The 21,330-nt window shown below is 55.3% G+C and overlaps 1 protein-coding gene across 10 annotated transcripts in view; it reads left to right on the plus strand.

The window, feature by feature from the left end:
* CACNA1G (calcium voltage-gated channel subunit alpha1 G) overlaps positions 1 to 21,330 on the plus strand; it is a 152,180-nt gene that overhangs the window by 26,007 nt on the left and 104,843 nt on the right. The gene's annotated exons all lie outside the window — the stretch shown is intronic.

The following is a 21,330-nucleotide window of genomic DNA, read 5'->3' on the forward strand; positions in this document are numbered from 1 at the left end:
GCCAACTGTGTCTCCATTCCACTCAGCCCCAGTAAGGTGCAAAGTCTGGATGGCACAGCAGGTCTGGACCCATCCCCTAAGGTATTTTGGGCTGTGTTGCAGGGCAGAGTCCCTGTTGCAGGTCTGGGTGTGGCAGGGGCTGCAGACTGACCAGGGGTCCAGCAGAAGCAATAACCCAAGAGGATGCTGCATCCCAATCCTCAGGCTGGGGTCCATCCTTAAAAATAATGCTGAAAGGTTTCTCTACAGGTTTCTGTAGAGAAGAGCAGCCTCCTCCATCCTGTGGGAAGCAGAAGCTATCCTGTCCCCTCCAGAGGCATTCCTGGGCCAGGGAGTGTGGAAGGGAAAGCTGCCAGAGGAGGGGAGAATCCCATGCAAGCTGGCAGCGAAGCAGCCGAGCTGCTTGCCGAGCCCTGGCATGGGGTACTCTCACCTTGCGTGTGGCCTCGTCCCAGGACCGGCTAATTAACTCGGGATTCGGCATTCTCCTCCTTCCAGTTTGTTCCCACTTACCCTTTATAACCAGTTAATCAGACAGAGGTGTTTGGAGCTGACGGGTCTAAGGGCTGCGGGAGTCTGTGCTGGCAGACGAAGGGCTGCGATGGGGTGGGGGGGTGGTTGTTCAACAGCACCTTTTCTGAGCCAAATCTTCCCACTGCAAGGATGGGTCCGGAGGGAGTGAAGGCTGCTGCCTCTGCCAGGATGGCTCTGGGAGACGTGTCTCTCCTGGCTTGGCGGTGGGAGCCTGTCTCCTTCGAGGCTTTCCCAGGCAGCCCTTGGCCTTGGCCATCACATCTGTGTGAGGAAGGGGCGCAGGGCAGAGCCCTTTGTCTCTGCCTGGGTTTTAGGGCCGGTGGTTTCCCCAGCCAGCCGGGCAGCGGGTCCTGGTGCTGCCACGCTGGGCTCTGGCGGGTGAGTGGCAGCAGCTCTAATTGTGCCTGAATTCCTCTGAACCACAAGTGAAATCTGTAGAAATACAGAAAGTAAACAGCTCAGGGCCAAAATTCCCAGCACTTTGGGGAACCTTCCACTAGGAAAAGTTTCCGAGCTGCTAACGAAGTCTGCATCTTCCCCAGCCTGCCTGTGTGGGGACCCCCTGGACCGGGAGGGACGCGGCCGCAGTGCCGCGGGGACCGTGCTGGTAGCCTTGCAGAGCCGGGCTGGCTTCGCGCCTTGGAGCAGCTGGAATAAAAGCTCTTCTTGGTTTCTTTTTTTTCTTTTTTTTTTTTTCCTTAATTCCTCTGCCACTCACATCCACTGAGCTGGGAGGTTTTAATCTCTTTCTTGCAGATTGTGAGAACAATTGCCCGGCATGCTGGAGTGACCTTTGCCACACAGATAGGGGATAGGAAAACAGCAGTGGGAGCCAGCGCCCCGCTGCAGCCTGCCCTGGGGGGCTCTGCTCACCCCCAAGTGCTGGAAGGGGGCAGAGGCTGTGGCAAAGGGCTGAGCAGCCGTTGCCCATCCCTCCCTGCGTGCTGGAAGGGGCTGCAGCGCATGTGCTGGGGAAGACGCTGTCCCCTTAGCATGTCCCCTGGCATGGGTGTGACTGTCCTCAGGCATGACCATCTCTTGCGCTTACCCCATCATCCCTGCTCGCCGCTTTGGCCCTGACCCCTGGGTTTCTTCCCATGCCACACTGCCCCTGAGGAGCTCTGCTCAGGGCTCTGAGGGTGCCTGGAGCCCTGCTGCCCTGCCTGCACCCACGCTGCTGCGTGTCTGCTCCCTCCCCGGGGAGCTGGGCTGTTGGCCAGCTGCCAACAGCCAGGGACCCAAAATGGTGGTAACTTTAGGTGAGGAAGACCAAGATACATGAATGCACTGGGATGTTTTCGGGATGCTCTCCATGGGAGAAGCCTGGCTTCCCCAGGAAACATCCCTGCACCAGTCCCACTCTCCCACCCACGCGTGGCCGATTCCCAGCGACTCCTTCCGCTTCGGCTAGGGACAGTCCCGGCACCTCTCGACCTCGCAGCCCCATGGGGCAGCTCCGGTTCCCTCGGCCTCTCCCTGCGGGTCAGGCCTTTCTCTGGCTCCCCTCCAAGGTTTCGGATTGGCTCTTGGAAAAGTAAAGCCATAAAGTTTGCCCCATCTGGAGCATGAATGCGCAGTGGTTGACTTGGAAGGCAAGTGCCGGTCCCGATGGATATTTATAATGCAGCAGTGAGGTTAAAAATAACAAAAACTTAAGCTCAGGAAGTTGTTTTGGAGGATAAGAAACTTTTACTTCGGTGCTCAGATGCCAGAGCTAATGCTGGCTGTCCTCCGTCCCTGTGCTGTGTCCACTGGGGCTCCGCGGGTCCCTTTCTCCTGGTGTGTTGGGTCCTGTTTTGTGGCTGTGGGGATCGTCCCTGTTCCCGGAGGGCGCAGGAGCACCCTGGGAAGCCCCAAAAACTGTGCGGTGCTGAGCGGGTGCTGCAGGGGCGAGCGGAGGGAGGCAGAGCAGGGCTTTGCTCTGGGCTGCCGGCGGCTGCAGGGAGGGAGGAGCGTGCGGTCACGGCTCCCATGCATCCCACCCGGTCGCTTTTATTGTTGCTGCAGCCGTTTGTTCCCCTGCCAGGGGTCAGAGGGGTTCCCACCCCACCGCTCCCGGCGTCTCTGCTGCCACTGGGCACATCTGGAGCCGAAGGCCGTGCTGCTCCCAGCACCCAGAGCCCCTTCAAAGCCTCCCGGGGGGTGTCTGCGGCACGGCTGGCTCCCAATCCCTGGGGCAGGCGGGAGGAGGATGCTCCCTGTGCCCCGCTCTCAGGAGCGGGCCTGGGCTCTGCCGAGTGTGTTCCTGGCTCAGTAACTGTGTGGGGAGAGCTGAAGGGGCTGGTTTGCCATCCAAAAGCCTGAAGCTGTTTGGTGACACAGCATCCTCCGTGACCTTCACACCAAACCTTCACAAACCCTTGTGCGGGCACGTTTCTCGGCATCGATGTCTTATTTTGGTTCTGCTCAAATCTTCTCCCTGTTGACACAGTGGCAGCTTTGCTCGAGCTTGCCAGGCCTGAGCAGGGGTGACCTTTCCTGTGTTTGCTGTCTGGGCTCAAGATCCATCTGTGCTTCGGGCTGCAGCCCTGCAGCCCCCAATGAAGCTGGTGGGCGATGGCGAGCACCTGGCAGAAATACTTCCCTGCTCAGACCCCTGCTCTGGGCCCTCCCTGCACCTGCTTCTTGGAGCCGGAGCATCCCCAGGCTCCCCACAGGGGATGCATTTCCCAGTGGAGGGCTGGAGGCAAAGGGCTGATCAATCCCATCTCTGCATAGCTACTGGCAATATGACCCCCTTCTGGGGGAAAAAAAAAAAAATCCCCTATGGGGTCTTCACGTGTTACCCTTGCAGCTGTATCCTCTGTGGGAACGTGCCTGCACCCAGGGGAGGTGTTGGGGGCAGCCGGTCCTGCCTGCCTGGGTGGAGGAGAGCATCCTCCTGCCTGCCTGGGGACCAGCCTGAGACCCGCTGAGGTGTATGTTTTGGGGAGCGGAGCCGGTGGCTGTACAGCTGCTTTGGCAGCATTTCTAGCCGAGCAAAACGAGACAGGTATGGAAACCGGAGATGAGCTGGAGGCTCTGTCTGTGACAGCGCTTCCTACGGGATTCGTGTGGACTCGCCTGTCTGGTTCTGGGTAGCAAAACCAATGTGTTAAAGTGTGCGGGGGCTGTCTTGGAGCAACCCTATCCCTTCTCTTCTCACTGTGAGCCCAAGCAGCTCATGAACCCAAACTTTGCCGTTTATTATCCACGATGAAGCGAACTCGCTAATGTTACTTTTCGGCAAAGTCTTACTGAGAAGTCCTCGAGGGTGAAACGAAACGGGGTCATAGAAGGGTTTAATTTGGTACGTTGTCCTTCAAGGCAAGGAAAAGTCAGACAAGAAGTTTTAAACATTTTATAAAAATATCCACATGTGCTCAGTGCAAAACTCACCGTCTTTACCTAATTTAGAAAATGACTTTATATGGAGAAAGATTTAACACTGCTCCATGGAAGGGAAGAATAATGAATACGTCTGTACCAAATCGCGCTGTCATCCAAAGATCTCCAAGTGCTTTCAAAAGGGTTGGAGAGAAATAATTGTTCTTCTTTTCCCTGGTTTTAGAAACTGAGGCATGGGATGAGAAAGCCAGAAAAGTGCAACTTTCCTGGCTAATTTTAGCCATTTGAAGTCCAGATCTAAGCACCTAAATAAATGACCTGATTTTAATAGACTGCTGGTCAGGTCTCTGGGGTAGAACCTGGAATGAGTCTAGCTCCGTAGGTCTGCAAAGGTGGCCTAGGTCTGGAGAGGGAGCCTCTTTCCCTTAATTTGGTGCTGCCACTGTGAGCCTTGCTAAGATCTAGGAGCAGATGATGAAGCTAATGAGAGGGAATTTATCTGAATGTCTTTGAACTTAAGAGAAAAATAGAGAGTTTCTATTCGAGGAAGTTGTGTTTTAGCCAGGTGAGTTCAGTGACCTCAGTAGTGCTGGGGGATGGATCCCTCCGGGTCTTGAAAACAAAGGAAGAGTCAGGCTTTTCAGTCCCCTCATCACACCCCAACCTCTGAAATTTATTTAGTAATAAATAGTGGTGAAGGGAAAGAGGAAACAGAGGTAACCAAAGCACCTGCATTAACCCAAGCAGCCGAGCTGATTACAGCTCCTCAGATGCGGAATTGGCATCGGGATGCTTTTGGTGGTGCATGGATCGTCTTCCTCTCTTCCGTCTTCCTCCCCATCCTGCTGCTGCCCAAATATAAAGCAAAATCCCTTGAAAGGAAACTGCTATCTCGCTTGCTCAGCTGAGCAGTCAGCCGGGTCAATCTCACCAGGAATAAGAGGTGAAATACTTGCAGAAGTCGAGCTTTGAATTAGGTGGGCTCAGCTGGGATCCTAAAGCTGGACCAGCTGGGGAGAGGCACAGGCTGGTGGGTCGCTCTGGGAGGTGGGAGCCATTTCCAAAATGCTTGCCCAGGCTGGGAAGCTGCTTTCCCGAGCTCTGCAGCTTGCAGTGCAGGAGGAGCAAAAGGGGCAGTGGGGAGACGCTGTGACAGCCCGGCCCCAGGGAGGTGCTGGCAGGCCCGCAGCAGGGTGGTGATGCAAGGAGGGGGCAAAATATATGTCTTTGTGTTTTGCCTCCTTGTATGGACCAGAGGTCACTTGCGCTCCTCTGCTCTGGGCAAGAACAAATTACAATTTTAATTATGTAGCTACAACACCAACCCCTCCTCTGTGATCAGGGCCTGTCTGTGAAATAGGATGAGCGAGAATTGCAATAAACGTTTCCTGCGACCGAGGGCTGGTCCCAGCCGTGGCACCTGCATCGTCATCTTTGCATGCCAGAGCTTGCGTTATCTTGGTTTTGTTACCTGGCTTGTCCTACAAAATCTCCTCCCTGTGAAGAAGGGCTAGCCAGGCTGAGCATGTCCAGGGCTGGGAGAAGCCCACAAGCCTCCTCCGTCCCAAATCTGCGTTGCTTTGGGATGGAGCTTGCAGGGCGATGGGACAGGGGTGAGGCACAAACCTAGCTCCTCTGGTTCCCGCTGGCATTGTGTGGCGCCGGCATTGGCAGTGTCCTGGGGAGCCGTGGCGTGAGCACCATGCTGGGTCAATGTTTGCCCGCAGAGGGAGCAGGATGCTGGGCACCCACAGTGCCGGATGGGGAAAGGTACAGAAGCTTTTACATTTTGCTCTCTGCTTGCTGCCCTGGTGGCCCTGTGCCTGGTATTTCGCTCCCTCCCAGTTTCGGTCAGTCTGTGATGCGATCCTTCATGCCCCAGGAGGACCATGGGCATTGCCGGGAAGCAGAAGCCATCCTGGCGGAGGCGAGCGGCCGGTCTGCCTAGCCTTCCCCGTGCTTGGCGAGGAGCAGTTCCCCTCGCAGGTGGCTGCTCTCGTGGGAAACGCACCCACTTTTGCTCTCTTGTCACTTAGAGATGTCACCTCCCCAGGATGTCTGAAATGCACCTCCTGGCCTGCTGGCATTCAGGCTGGCAGGAGCTGCAGCCGCAGCACAGATGGGATGGGAAAGGCCAGATCAGGGGAAAACGAATTAGGACGCACAGAAGTCCCCTTGATCGGGACAGTAACCTCTAATCCGGCTCAGTCCTCCTTATTTACAGTTGCCGAAGGCAGGAGAAAAGCAGCCTGGCAAGATGCACAAAGCCGATCTCCTTCCCCCTAGCTGCTTTGCTCTCGCTAATGTATTTGCTGGCAGCGCTTGTTGTCCCCGGAGCATTTGAGCGCGGTTGGAGCAAGTGTTCACAGCCAAAGGCAGGAGTGTCGGAGCAGGCACGGGGCTGGGAAGGGCTGGGGGTGGGCGATGGGAGCCCCCAGCCCCTCGGCATGGGATGCACGTGGGGAAATGAAGTGCTGAGTGTCTTTGCTAGGCTGGCAGAGGGCAGGCAGGGAAGCCTTGCAGCCCCTGCCTGCAGCGATGCCTCAGGCTTCGTGCTGCGGGCAGCACCCAGCTGGTGTTTCTGCCATAGTGCTGGGCTGAGGGAAGGGGCTCGGTGCTGGGGAGGTTTCCCTGGGCTGTCCTGCTTGAAAATATTCACTGAGAGGCCCCAGGGCTGGTTTTCTTCAGCTCAGGACTCAGGAAGAGCAGTGGGGACATCTGAGAGCGCTGCCCCGTAAGTGGACATGAGGAAGGACAGAGCCCTGAGGGACTTGATTTCGTCTCACCTTGCAGCATTGCAGAGGAGACCAAAATCACCTGAAAATCTCTTGCACCATAAACCAAGGCATTTGATGCCCCTGGATGCAAGCGAACGCTTCCCTCCCGAGCATCAAGTGCTCCCGTAGCATGCGGGACCCGCGCTGCCTGTGCCGTGCTGGGGCAGCGACTCTCCAGCCGGCTGCTGCAGAATATTCTGGCATTTTTAATAAGGGTTGGTGCAGCCACTGCACTTGTTCCAGGCAAAAGCAATGAGAATTTTATGAGGTGTAAATGGATTGTGAGTGCCTGAAAGCATTCATGTCCTGCTCCGCTCCGTGCATGCAAGTGCTTTTGCACCTCCTCTCCTCGGCTGAAATATCTTGTCTCCTTGCAGGCTTGGAGAAAAGATAAATAATAGCATCGTGAGATGCTCTAATCTGAGTTTCTGTCTGTGGTGTTGTGGTTAAAAACCCCTTCTTCTGGCTGTGGGATTCATTAGATCCCAGTCTCCGGGGTTCGGAGGGAAACCGGAGCAGCTGTTAATGAGGGAGCAGTAATATCTAGAGCTCGTTTCAGAGCAATAATGGAATTAAGGAGAAGACAAACACAGATCAGTCCCGTGCCTGATGGCTTTATTTTCGGCTTCTTTCTTGCTTTTCACTTTATTAGTTAGAATTAGAACATCCATTTTACGTTAGAGGGCAGATGATGAAATCACACGGGATCAGAGAGTTACCAGTGATGGGCTGAGATGGGGAAGTTTGAGCTTTCGGAGAGCTTTCACTGTGGGTAACAGAAGTGAAAAGTGCAGGGGGAGCAGGAGGGGACGATGAGGCTGTGATGGAAAGGGAGACAGGACAGCAAAGGGCAAGAGCTGGAGCCTGCAGCCTCTTTAGCAGGGCTTGTAATATGTTATTAATGGAAAAGAAACTGCAATTTTTATTTTGTGGAAATTCTTTTGTTCCACATTAATTTTTAAAGCGTGCTTTGCTCCCGTTACAGCCTCCTGCTGGACTGCAGTGCTGGCTGGGAGGAGCTGCCCTTTGAAAGGCTTTGGGGAGCCCATGCTTGTGTCCGGGCTGGGGGAGCAGTGCAGGGGCGTGGGGTGCTTCCCCGGGGCCAGCACCCCAACCCTACCGCTCCGGTCGCACCTGCTGAGCGTCACCCAGGCCCTGGGGTGGGGGGTGTGGAAGGTGCCGGGGCCGGGCTGCAGTGGGCTGCGTGCCTTTGTTAGGTGCTGGGGCTTGGTGAGGGCTTGTCTATACACGGAGCTCTTTCTTAATTAACTCCATGTGCAGAGGCCCGTGGATGCCGGAACAGGAACAAGGCGCCCTTATTCCCCAATAAGCTTCTCCACACATGGAGTAAATCAATAGCAGCTCATCAGGAGCAGCACACTGGCTGGAGATGCCGCCTAAGGATGAGTCACATTCGGAGAGGGGGGCAAAATAAAAAATAATTTAAAAATAAATATCTGAGATTTGAGTCCGGAGCTGGGTCTTGGGATTGGCCATCATGTTTCTCGTTGGCCAAACCAAAGGGCTTGGCTTTGTACCGTGTCCTCTCTCCTGCCTGGCAAGCCTCGCGGGTGAATTTTGTATCTTGTATCCATAATTATATGCCGGGTCGGGGAGCGTGGCTGAATATCTGGACACTTTGTGACTTGTGTGGGTTGGTGTATCCACACCGAGAGCTCTGCACCAAGCGGTGCTGGGGTTAGTGCTGCTGCAGGGCTTCTGCTGGGCTCCTCCCCAGGCTGCCGCCGCTTCTGCTGCCGGTAACTTTTCTGCAAGGGTTCGGGGGTTTTCCCCATATCCCCATGGTTTCTAGTGAGGAGGTGGTCAAATGGGCTGGGACTGAACAAATATGAGGGTATTTTGGGTTGCTAAAGGTTGTCCTTGTTGCTTTTCCTAAGTCAAAGCGAGCGAGGCTCAGGTGACGTGCAGGAGATTGGGAACCTGGGGGGTTTGGTGTGTTTTTCATGAAGTTTTTGGAGAGATCAGAAGCATTAGAAATAATTTGGTTTAAGGCTTCTGAAGTGGCCAAATGCCCTGGCTGGGGCTTTTCCAGAGCAGCCTGGGGCTGTGCCAGGGCACAGCAGTGTGCGGGGCTGGATCCAGCTGCAGGAGCAGGGTTTGCCTTGCTGCCAGGTCCGGATTTGGTTTAATAAAGGTTTTGGAGAGGAAAGAACGGGGCACTGCTTACAAGGGGCTGTGTGCTGGAGCATTTCCCACCTCCGTCCCAGCCTGCTGGTCACTGATGCCAAGGGTCAAGTCATCTGCACCGAAAACGCCCGATCCCTCGGCAGGGCTCACCACAGAACACCGACCCCCAAAGTGACAATTTCCACCAAAATGGGCTCAAACCGACCTCATTCCCAGCCACCTGAGCAAATGGCCTGAGGTTTGGAAGGCACAGGAAATATGGTGCCTCTGCATCTGCCAGGGTCTCTCTGCCTAGTTTCTTGCTGACACCGAGCAGCTCCTGGGGCAGCAGGTGCCCAGCACCCTCCAGGGCTTAATACGCTGGAATGAATGAACAGAATAAATCCATTTTAAATGCCAGGTTGTGACATGGGTGACAGGCGCTAGGAGATGGCGGCAGGTCATCCCTCTCTGTTGAGGTTTGGCTCTGGCGGCACCACACCGTTGGAGCTGCCGGCACAGGAGGAGCCGCACAAGTCAGAGTCAGGCCCTTGCTGCCGTGCCGGAGTCTCTCCGAGGCATCGGGGGTGACGTGCCATCCACTCTCTGAGCTTCCTGGCTTTTGTCAGCTGCTGTAGAAGCCTGATCCTAATTAAATGAGGTGTTTTGTATTTAATAGATCCTACTTGAGTCATGGTGGGTGGAGGGCGCTGGCTGGATCCCTGACAGCGGCACCATGTGGTGTCGGCACCCGGGTGGTTCCCCCTACAGGTCTTCTGCACCCCTCAGCCCCGTGGGTGCTCTCCTGCACCCTTGCATACTGCTGCACCCTGCACACCAGTGAGCTTGCCTACTGATCCTTGGGAAGAAAAGCCCTCTCGCTGGGTTAACTGCACTTTGGGATCCCCAGAAGGGTCTGCAAGTGCTGGAGCTGGGTGAGCATCCCCGGCCAATGGCCACCCTGTGCAGTGATGTCCCATCCCATCCCCTTCCCCACCACCGCCCAGCCACCAGCCCCATGCACCCCCGCGGCTTGCTCCCCCTTCCCGTCTCTGCAAGGAGACATCAACACGTTGTCACTGGAGCTGAAAGCACCGAAACGGTGCGATGCTCCAAATCCCCGGGGAGCTCAGGAGCGCTGCCTGCGCCCTGCCCGTTGGGAAGGTGGGCAGCTGCCGGTTGTGCCTCCCCCTGTTCTTTGGTTTTCCTCGCCTGGAGGGGAGACCGGACCGACATGCTGGCAGGTTTCCCCTGGGAATGCCAGAATCATGAAGAACACAAACCTGAGCTACCTCCAGCAGCAACCCGAGGGGGCGGAGGGCATTACGGGGGCGAGGGACGCAGGCGCAGACCTGGCTGGCTGCAGGTGCCCTGTCATCTCCTGTAGTGGCACTGCCTTCCTCGCCATCGCCTCCTCTTGTACTCACCTGGGGAGGGGAAACCAGGGGGGCTGTGCCACCCCTGCAAGCAGATTCCATAGGATGCACCTCAACCTGTACAAAAAAGCCTTTTTTTGTGATCTTTTCTAGGACTTGAGGTACTTCATCTAACTTCCATCACACAAACCCCACTGTGAAGCCCCCCCCCCTTCTTGGGCTTGTACACCTTCCTTCCATATCTAGCTTTGGTTTTTAGGCAGTAGCAGGAGGCGGTGGGACGTGGCATGTGTAGGAGATTGTGTCTAAGTGCAGCCCAGGGTTTGGGCTGGAGCATGTGGGCTGGGCCTTGCTTTTAAATTGGTCTTGCCCCATTTTAGTCTGGGCTGCAGCTGTGTGGATGCGTGAGGCTGGGAGGCGCTTCAGGGTGGCGTCTCCTACTGCGTCCATGCAAGTGCCACAGCAGAGCTCAGCTCCGCAGCAGGGCATGCTGAGCATCGTCCCGACCCTATCTTCCTGCCTCTTCCTCCCCCTGTGGCCTCCCTCCTCCTCCTCTGCCAGCGAGATGCTAACTCGTGAGTTCCCGGCCACGGGTTTGCACGCAGGGAGCAATTAGACCACGCGCATGGGCAGGCGCCAGGGGGCAAGCCTTGCCCGAGCCCCCCAGCCTGCTCCAGCTCCCTCTCCCCGCCAGGGCTCAGCCCTGGGGAAAGCAGCTTGCTGCACCCAGTCGTTCCGCATAAACCCTGCGCCCGCGACGGCTTCTAGTCACATTTAGTCACTGCGGTATTTTGACGTGGCGTCAAGATGTTTCGGTTCACGCAGACAAACGTTACTTGTAGACACCTCAAGAAATGAGTCAGGCGCACCAGCACGGGCACAGCTCGCGGCTCCAGCGGCTACTGGAGATGCTCTCCTCGCATCTCCCAGTGCAGCCGGGAACCGACTGCTCCCTCGCCGCGGGCAGGAGCAACCTCTTCCATTCAGGGCAAAAAGGCAGCGGGTTGGGGGCCGGGGTAGCCTTGACCTCCATTTCTCCACCTGCAAAATGACCTTCTTAACAATCATCCTCCTTGTGAAAGCTCTGCGTTGCTCACACTGAAAACCACTATTTCCACTCTTTTTCGTTTTGTGATGATAGACTTCAAAATCTGAAGTGTGTAAGATGGTTCGTGTCTAATTAAGTAATTAACCCGCAACAAAATATTGCATTTTACGTTGATTTTTTTTTTTTTAGAAAGGAAATGTTGGCTCTGTTTCTAAGCGAAACACTGAAGCAGGCCAGTTGGAAAATTGTCATCGTATTCAGACTTTGTAAGCATAATTTCTTTAATTCCCCCCCCACCCCCCACTTGACACTAGGCAAGAAAACATACACAAAAAATTTGTGGGCTGTCTTTGTCGCCCCAAAGCTGGCTGTCTTCAGCAAAGCTTTGCATGGAAAGTTATACCAGCGTTGGCTAATGGAGACTGGGAAGTGGAAAGGGCTTGGTTCTGTGGTGGTCGGGCACAGCCCTCGCTGGCGCCCGGAGGAGGTTTGCCCCGAAGGAGCCGATTGACGTGGTTATCCTTTCTGTCACAGCAGCTCAGGCATTGCCCCGAACAGCTCCTGGGAACCCCCCTGTCCCCAGGTCAGGGCAGGACACTGGTGCCAGCAGAGGGGAAGGGGGAAGGTGTAGGGACATGGGGTCTGCGGCCCCCCCAATTCTGCTTTAACTGGTGTTTGCACCCTTCAGAAGCAGCGATACCGGTTCCACCAGCCCTTCTGCCCTGTCTTGGTCCAAAGGGTTAAAATGATGCTGGGTTTGTCCTTGGATTTGTTCTCTGAGCTTTTTGCAAGGCTTGGCCTGGTTTCCTCAGGGGCTTTGAGCTTGTATCCTCCCATGCCTGCCCCATCTCTCCCCTTTCCTCTGCTGAGCCCCAGGCTGCCCATCTGTAGGGTGCAAATGGGCAAAACCCAAAGCCTGAGCTTCTCTAAAGGCCTTGGAAGGTGTCTGCCTCGGTGTGGTGGACACATTTCCCTGCTTGGTGGAAGAGGGCAGGCAGAAGCATGTTTTGAAATGCCGCCATGCCTGTTTGCCTTTCTGGAGATCTTGGTAATGACTTTGTGGGTCTGGCAGCCGTGGGGTCTGCCAGGTGAGGGCTGTGCCGTGCCGTGGGGTGGGATGCTCCGGCATGTCCCTCCTGCCCCACGCCGATTTCCCCGTCTCTCACATCCTGCCCGTGAGCATCCCTTGCCCGGGTGCCTGCAGATGGATGGGAATGGGCTCTGGGAAGGGTGGGCGTAGAAACTGGTCGTGTGTCTCAGAGATGGAGCTGGTTTGTTTAGCTTGCTTGCATCCCAGCTCCTCGCTAACAGCTCTTCCCTCCGAGGTTTCCCCTGGCCCTCAGTCAGCAGAGGGAATTCCCTCTCCTCTGCCCAAGCTCCAGCTGCAGCCGCTGTAGTCGCTGCCTCTCCCCGGGTTTGCCAGGTTTTGTGGTCCTCACTTGGTTACTGCGTCTCAGTGCCACCCTGCCACCCACTTGTTCAGGTGATTAGCGAAGCGCTGAATTAATCAGTGGCTGCTGTTGACCCTGCAGAGCTGTCCCGTCTCCTGCACTCCCGGCTGCAGCGGCTGACATCCCCTGCCCCGGATGAATCTTTCATGCACTAACCTTATGTATATTTAATAAGCTGGGTTTGGGTTCAAGCTTGTGCTGGTGGCTGGGGGGGGAAGAGGGTGGTCCTCAAGGTAGAGGGATGGAGAGAGGCAGAGACCCCGCATCACCTGCACCGTGCAGGGTGCTGATGCTCGCAGGGAATATTTTGGCTCCACAGGAAATATTTTGGCTCTGCAGGGGTGAGTGCAGGGTTTTCCTGGCCAAGGGGGGTTAACCCAGCGGTGGCAGGAGCAGAGAGCCCATCGAGGTTTCCTGGAGCGTGCCGGGGATCACAAGGGAAACAGGAGCTGCCAGGACAATTAGCACGGGCTTGTTCTCCCCAGATGGGATGCAGCGGGGCTATAATCAGCCTGTCGCTTCCCTGGGTTTATTAATACATTGATTTTGGGGGGGGGGGGGTTGGCTCCGTGCGGTGCGGTGCCTGCCAGCCAGGCCTCTGCAGGAAGGAGGTGGGGTTCGAGGTGGCATGTCTCTGGGCATGGCAAGATCTCATTTTGGAAGCTGTTCGGGCTTCTTCTTGGGGACCGATGGAGGAGGAGGAGGAGAGACATCCCCTCCATCTGTGTGCTGCCCTTGGAAGGGATTTCAATCACAGGCTTGCGAAAAAGAGGAAATGCACCCTTTTTGCAGGCTTTGAAGCCTGCAGGAGCCTCCCAGAGATGCCCCCCTTCCCTGCTCAGGGAGGTCTGGCTCGGAGGGGATCATCTTCCCTGGCTGTGGAGGCAGGCGCTGTCTGCCAGCACCAACGTGGGCTCGCTGCTCCGTGGCCTCCGTCCCAGCCGGCTTCCGGGGCTGGGGCAGCAGGGAGGACCTGGCTGCCCTCCTGCAGCCCCTGAGTGAGTGATGGGAGGAGGTTTTCTGTGCCCGAGGTTGGTACCCTGGCCCCCCATCTGCCCTCTGCTTCAGAAGCAAAGGATGAGAGGTACTCTCCATGGGAATATATGAGTAGAAAAATATAAATAAATAAATTTAAATTCTTTATATATATATATGTATGTGTGTATGTTTAGGGCAAATTTTATCCCGCTCCACCTTCCCATGTGTTTGGGATCTCCTCCTCTCTGCTTTGCCCTCTCATTCTTTCCCGCTTCGGTTTGAACCCGCCTGACTGGTGCGGCATCCCTGGCACGGCAGCGCTGATGCCACATGTGTGGCCATGCAGAGCCATCTCTTCAATTCCTTCATTTCACCAACTGTTACATAAATCCGCTTTTATACTGAACTTGTGCACGTCACTGAAGCTCTGTCCATACCCATAACATCACTGTTTCCATGGGAACCAGCGTACTTCCAAGGGGGAAAAAGTAGGAGACTAAAAAAAGGACAAAGGAGGAAGAAAATAAGACAAATATGTGACATATCCCGACTGCGTGTCGGTGTAGGATGTTACAAAGGTTTCACTGCAACTTGTTTAGGAAGCCTTGCATAACGGTTTTTGTCTTGAGTAATGCAGTAAGCCGGATCAGGGATGGGAGAAACTTAATAGTATTCCAGATATCCCAAGTCTCTTAGTGACAGAGAGGAGTCTCTGGCAGCTCTGCACAAGGTGCCTTTCTGCGTGAGCACGCGGGAAAGATGCATCTGCCCGTGTTGCAGCACTTGGCTGGGTTTCTGTCGGCGTTGCTCCATCCCGGACCGTGGCTGGGGCTGCGCACCGTGGGGGGGTGGTGCCGCGGATACGTCCCGGCGAGCAGCCAGCACCGCTGCTCTTCTGCTCTGCGGTGCTATTAAGGGACGGTTTCCAGTGAGTGAGTTTAAAAATATATATATTTGGGGATTAAGTGTGTATCCACTATGCGCTTCCTGAGGTGTGGTGGGAGAAAAGGTCTTAAATACATTATCAAGCAGCAGCAACGGCTTGGGCATATTTAGTGTATTTTAACCGGTAACCCCGGGTCCCTCTGGCAGAGGAGGGGTCCATTAAGAAGGATTTTACTTCTCACGTCGTTTTCGTTAATGCCACGCATGAGCTGCTGGGAGGGAGCACATCGTCATGGGAGGCGATGGCTGGTGCGGAGGCTGAGCTGGGAGCGGGGAGGAGGACGGGGAGAGGCGTATGTGCGCCGGGGCACGCTCCCACCTCCGCAGCCCCGCTTTGGTGGGGCGAGTGGGAGGAAAGCCCGTCCCTGAGCCATCCAAACGTCAGCAGAAGGTGCTAAACCAGCAATGGAGTGGAGGGAGAGAGGGAGGTCAGGGCAACAAGGCTTTGTGGCTCCTCCTCTGCTCTTTCCTTTGGGCGGTGCGGGGCAGCAAGGGTCGGGGTCCCAGCGTCTGGCATCAGGTGGTAAAATAGCTGGTGCTGCTCTGGCCCCGCCGGGCTTCCATCCCTACCCGCCCCTCTCGCCCGGGGCTGCCCTTTCATGAGGCCAGTTTTGGGCTTTTTTTTTGGTCTCTGCTCTGTGATGCCAAGACAGGCGTGAGGAGGAAGGACGGACTGGGATGAGAAGCCAGAATAAATTCAGTCTAAAGTGTTCTTGCTTGACATTTTGTTTTATATTATTTTTTTAAAGTACCCATCCTCCCAGATGCTGGTCCTGGGGCCGGGCTGCCAGCAGCCGAGCCCTCCCAGCTCAGGAGTTAATTGCAAGAAATATGTAGGGCTTTTCTTAAAAGCTCCAGCTCCTGAAGTTTGGAGATTATGCAAGACACTCAGCTTGCAGGATTTTTTATCTTCCTTTTTTTTTTTTCCCCCTCTTTAAGCAATAAGATTTTAAACCCTTTTGGTTGCTGGAAAAAAAACCTTAAAGTACAAATCTAAAAGGTAACAGAGAAACAATTCTGAAACAGTAAAGCAAGTAGGAACCTCATCAGGATTTTTTTTTTTTTTACAAAATATCTTTTTTAATCAAGCTTCATCCACTCTAAATACAGCCCTGTTCTTTGCTTCATCACCTGAGCAGCTGAGCAGGGTTCCTCTGTGCTGCTGAGCAAATCCTACATCCCCCTTGAGAGGCGGCTGCGTTTCCGAGGCAGAGGAGAGCATCTCCTGTCTGCAGCCGACAACGCAGTTCTTAAATCTTTGGGAGAAAAATAAGATGATTAAGATGATTACTCCCCAAACCCCCCTTTTTCCTCTACTTTTGGTCTTTGCAGTCGCTGTTGTGCGTTACAGGGCCTTTGGGGACCGTCATGTGGCCGTGGCCCCGTGGTCCTGCCAGGATGGGAGCAGAGCGCGGCCGTTTCATGGCAGAGGGAAGGAGCTGCCAGTGCATCCCCTTGAACATCTGCAAGAGAAAGTAAATTAGAGACTAAATTTCCAAAAACACTGGCATGAATAATCATCCTGTTTTGGTTTCCCAGGTTTAATTGTGAAACTGCATGAATTAAAATAACCTCCTGGGCCTGTCTGTGCTGCGAGGGAAGTGGTTTCAAAGAGCTGCAGAGCAGGGATGAGGCAGGGATGCTCCTTGCCTAGCTTCTTCCCAGCTCAGGGCCTGCAGTCGGGGATGTGCCAGGCTCAGTGGGGTCACGCCGGCTCCTGGCAGCGTGTCCTCAGGCTGCCAGATGCAGCGATCCGGGCTGGGGCAGGAGATGGGCACATCCTGGAAATGCTCCCTGAGCAGTGTTCGAATTTTTAAACCCCTTTGCTACAGCCCCACCGGAGTAGCTCCTCTTGGCTTTGTCTTCCAGGAATGCCCTGGTGATCAGACTCGCCTGGCATGAATCCCTGCGGACCGCAGGGCAGGCGGCGTGCTCCTCCACACGCGTGCAACGAGTGTGCCCAGGGCTGCTGTGCCCGCAGCGGGTTATCCACCCCGCCAGGATAAAGCAGTTTTGCTGCCGGTGCGGTGCTGCAGTGCTGTGGGAAGGGCTGTAAACCTGCTGCGTCTTTCCTGCTTCATCCCACTCTTGTGTTCCCCGGAGGTAGGGGAGGTACAAGGCTTGGAAAAGAATCCGGGAGGGCAAACCTGCGGGGTTGAGGCTGTGTCAGGATCACACCGGGGCAGATCCCTGCCAGCACTCTGCTGCAAGCCAGGCAAGCAGATTGACCAGGTAAAGATGCCCTGAGAGCACCTCTGGCATGCAGCAGCCAAGGGGATGCAAATGCGTCCTGTAAATGCTAAAAGCAGAAGATGGGTGCTGGGTTTCACCTTTGAAGAAATGTGGTAGGGGAAAAAAAAACCCAAATGTCCAGGACTGCAATGGGTATCCTATAGCCTTTCGACTGGGCATGACATTAAAAGCCTTTTCCTGTTGGCCTGGTGCAGTTGGAGGCAAAGCTGGGAAGGGGTTATTATTTCCATCCGTGAGGCAGATTAATTCTGAGGACTTTCAACTTCCCTTGCAAACAGCCTGAATTAATGTTTTAGGATTTTAGTCCCTGCCTCCTCCCACCCCCCCCAAAGGCCAGACCCTGGAAGTCCCATTATGCTCCTGTCAAAGGGGCTATTTCTGGAATTGATGATATGAATGAAGCCTAAAACTCTGCTCTCATTAACGTCTGCAGCTTATCCCAGTGTCATTCCTAAGCTGGTGGGACTCGGTGACACTGCAGGGGAAGGCTGTCATTTCAACCCAATTTTCACATCACATTTGCACAAAAATTTCCAGGCCTCGCCAGAGCTTTCGGCACATTTGTCAAATACCAGCCGCTGTCCCGGCAAGCGAAGGCTTTGCCTGGTGCAAGAGAAGTGACTGCGGGTGGTGATGGGGGACCCGGCCGTGGCCATGGCCCGTGGGTCTGAATGACCTCTCCTTGCCCCAGAAAACAGGCAGCAGAGCAGAGCCGAGGTGTCACCTGGCTGGATCCAGGCAGTTCGATGCATTTCTATGGTTGGGTTTTACTGCAGGATATAAGCTTGCAGCCCCACAGGGCTGCCCGGTCAGCTCGGTCCCTACCTTACCCATGGAGCCCTGCTCCCCATCACGCTGGCTGTGCTTTTGGGGGGGTCCCACCCCGCCTCCCGGTGCTGGGAGGATGGCAGCACGTGTCCTTGGTGCCGCTGCTTGGAGCATCGGCACTGCTCATGGGGAGCTGGAGAAGGGCGTCAGGGAAGGAGCTGGAGAGGAGAGAGAGGGGTGCAGGGAAGGAGGAGAGGGGGAACGGTGGAAGCAGCAGGGCACTAAGGGCTGAAAAGAATATTAATCCCCCGGAGGCGTGTGTGTCCCTGTAAAGCATCACCAAACGCTGCCCCCGGTACCTGGCTCAGCTGTTGGCAGCAGTGCCCGGCATCCCTGGGGAAGGGACCGCCATCCCCGGGGATGGGTGATGCTGTGTCACGGCGGTGCCTGCTCTCCGCGTCCCCAAGCCAAAGAGCACGCCGGGAGCGGTGTGTGTGCTGCGGCTCGGCAGAGAGCACCCTGGCTGCTGATGGACCGAGCATCGTGCCCGCCGTCCTCTTGGTTGCCGCTGCCCTCGAGCAACAGCTTCCCATTTAATTCACTTCTGGTGAATTTGATCCAAACTTCTGCAACCAAATCATAGCAAGTATAATGCAATATCTTTCTCTTTTGATTATATTAAGCTGGGTACTGCTGGCTAATTGAATCTGGGGCTTTTGCCTCTTAATTACAAAAGGTCAGGCTCTGCCGAGCGTGGGCAGGTAGCACGGGGATGGCTTACGGTGGGGGGGGTGGGGGCTGAGGGCTCTTGCTCTGTGCAAAGGCTCCTGTTCGTAACAAGTGAGCAACTCCTGGATATTTTCCTTTTTTTGGGTGCTCTTTGTTTTATGAATTTTCAGAGTCAGGTTACATCAAAAATCTTACTGGATATTTCTGTGTAGCAGAAATATGTATTTCTAATTGAAAAGAATCAAATCAGTGAACGCTTTGGCTGTCTGTCTTGACCAAGTTGATGGTAAAAATGTGGATTTTTAAAAATAAGCTGGGGGTAAGCAGGTGAGCCTGAAAAGCAGGGGCTCTTCCTCCAATGTCCATAGGATGGAGCAGGTGGGGTGATTACCTGCTGTGTGCATGTGAACCCCATTATTCATTGTTTTTAAAGACCAGCACTGTGCTGCCCACCTGCTCAGCACGAGGTCGGGGCAGGACCCCCCAGGGCCAGCTCCACTCCCCGCAAGTATTTAATCTCATGCAATGTGGGCTCAGTTTGTCACCGGCATGAAAGACAGCGGCAGTGCCACCGCTGCCCCTCGCGTTTGCCTCCTCTTCCTCACCTTAGCTGCTGGCCGAGGGTCAGCACTGTCTCTGGTGCTTCCCAAAGCCCCTTTGCCCCTTCGCCGCCTGCACAGCAGCAGCGAGCGGCATTCAAAAAGCACCTTCTGCTTTTGCTAATTGAAGAGTTTCCCTTTGTCAGGCTCTCGGCTCAAAGGAGGGTCGGTACAAAGCCGTAGCCATCAGCACTTTGTGTGCCTCTGAAAATCCCATTAGCAGAAGAAAGAGCTTGAAGTTTCATTCAGCTGGAAAAAAAATAAAAAGGGCAAAAAAAATAGAATAAACCCCCCAATCTTCTGATCTATCAGCTGCACATTAACATACCGCCCTCGGCACCGCTGGGGACCCCGTCCCGGGAATATTTAATCAGGTTGAAGTGTTATATTGGACTGAAATGTATTTGCTTGAGGGAGTGATATGCTGATAAGTGGGCCTGCGGTTAAAGCTGGGGAAAAAAGACCTGCCATCAGCAAATAAAATCTCCTCCCGCTTGCTGGGTACCCCCTTCCCCAGGCTGTTTTAATGCCTCTGGGATGTTTGTTCCTGCAAGGGGAGCCGGGGTGGGAGGGCAGGGACCAGCCCTGGGCTGGGGGCATGGACAGAGGTGGGGGGGACGGGACGGGGGGTGTTCGCCATCGCCTTGCTGGGGAGGGCAGCATGGGAGGGCTGTGCCTGTGCCAAGATGGGGGGTGCTGGGGCTTGGGGCAGCAGGGCGTTTGGGTAGGTGGGGGATGCTTTGGTGGGTGCAGCCCTGGCGTTGGTCCCCACATCTCCCTCCCAGCTGCATCTTGTGCCCCATGTGCAGCAGGTTGTGGTGTCCTGGGGGCTGTGCTCTCCTGGCTACCCTCCGCTTGCCAGTGCCGGCATGCTCACAAGCATTGAGGGACACCCATGGCTGTGCCATCCGTGGCATGCCGGAGGAGGATGGGGAGGGTGCCCTCGGTGCCGTCCCGTGCTGTCCCTCCCATCCCAGCCACTGCTAAGCCCTTTGGGCTGGACGTGGGGCTGCGGTGAGCTTGGATCCGCTCAGCTGCCCTGGGTGGGTGTGAGGGCTGCTCTGGGTCTTGGAGAGAGAGGAGGTGAGATGGAAAGTGGCTTCAAGCAGATGCGCATCATGGTTGCGTGCCTGTCTCACGCTTCCCAGCCAGCATCCAAGCAGCTGCCTGCCATGGCAAAAGCATCACCCAGGTCCTGTGCCCAGCTGAGATGGAGCCTGCAGAGGAGAGCCAGGCCCGGCATGATGTCTTGTGCACTGCCACGAAAGATTTTGCATGAGAAGCGCTGCCTGTCTGGGGAAGCACCCGTCTGTCTCTGCAGGTTTGACCCAACCAAGCAGGTTACTCCCAAGCTTCCTCACTTCCCTGCTGAGTAGCTCGCACAGCCCTTTCAGACACAAGCTCCTTCTTTTTTTAATTCTTCATGTTCTCAGGGGCTTTGCAGTTCCTCGCTGGCAGAGCCATGGACGTGGCTGGCTCTGCAGAGGGATCCTTTCCAGCCCTCAAGCTGGGGAACGCCCGTGGATCCCCCACGGCTCCTGCCAGCAGCCTCCTGCCCCCTCCCCCAGCCTGCCCTCCACGCCTGCCCCCCGCAGGGCTATATTTGGGCTAAATATTCCAGCCCATAGTCCCAATCTGACAGTTGGAATGTCTATCCCAATATCTTGTAAACATTTCTTCTGATTAAAAGATCCAGATTGCTGGCGACCAAGCCGTGACTCAGCCCCATGTGATTTCCCAGGAATTCACCCAGAATGGGCGGCAGGAGCTGCCAGCTCCAGCCCCACGCGCCTGGTGGGGAGGCACCTGCTGATTCATCCTCACCTTCTTCTTCCCCAGCCAGATAACGCTACAGCAAGGGCTCCCAAAGACTACCCGCTACCGTGTTGCAGTGAAAGCTCTTGTCTGACAAGGGCCACGCTTATTTTCCTAGAGCCTGGAAGCTGCTGCCTGGGCCCAGGCAGGAGCGTGGCCCCGACTGCTCGTGGGTCGCGGCAGCCGATGGGGTGTTTTCTGTGCTAGACTGGAAGATATCCCCAGCGCCGTGTTGCACCGGCTCCCGGATTTCCCATCTCTGTGCCCCAGGCGGCTGGGAGCTGGCTGGAAATACCCCCTAGAAGGATGCAGAAATTGGGTACCAGGTTTGAACCATCCCTAGCTGGATTTGCTGCAGCAGTGCGCTTTATTCCGCCCCAAAAGTAATAGCATCCAAAGTCTGTCCCGGCAGCTCAGCTCTTTTAAAATCACTCCAAGAGGCAGAAGTTGGGGTAGGGGACGGGCTCTGCTGGCCCTCACAGTCTTAAGGTTTTTAGGCAGTTGGTTAATGGTTCTGACAGTCTTAATCTGGACTGGGAATGAAAAGTCCAAGCAGTAACTTCAGGGAAACGCCCTTGGGATAAGCCGTGACATGGTTAATAG

The sequence above is a fragment of the Phalacrocorax aristotelis genome, chromosome 16 (genome assembly GCF_949628215.1).
Source record: "Phalacrocorax aristotelis chromosome 16, bGulAri2.1, whole genome shotgun sequence".
Lineage (NCBI taxonomy): Eukaryota > Metazoa > Chordata > Aves > Suliformes > Phalacrocoracidae > Phalacrocorax > Phalacrocorax aristotelis.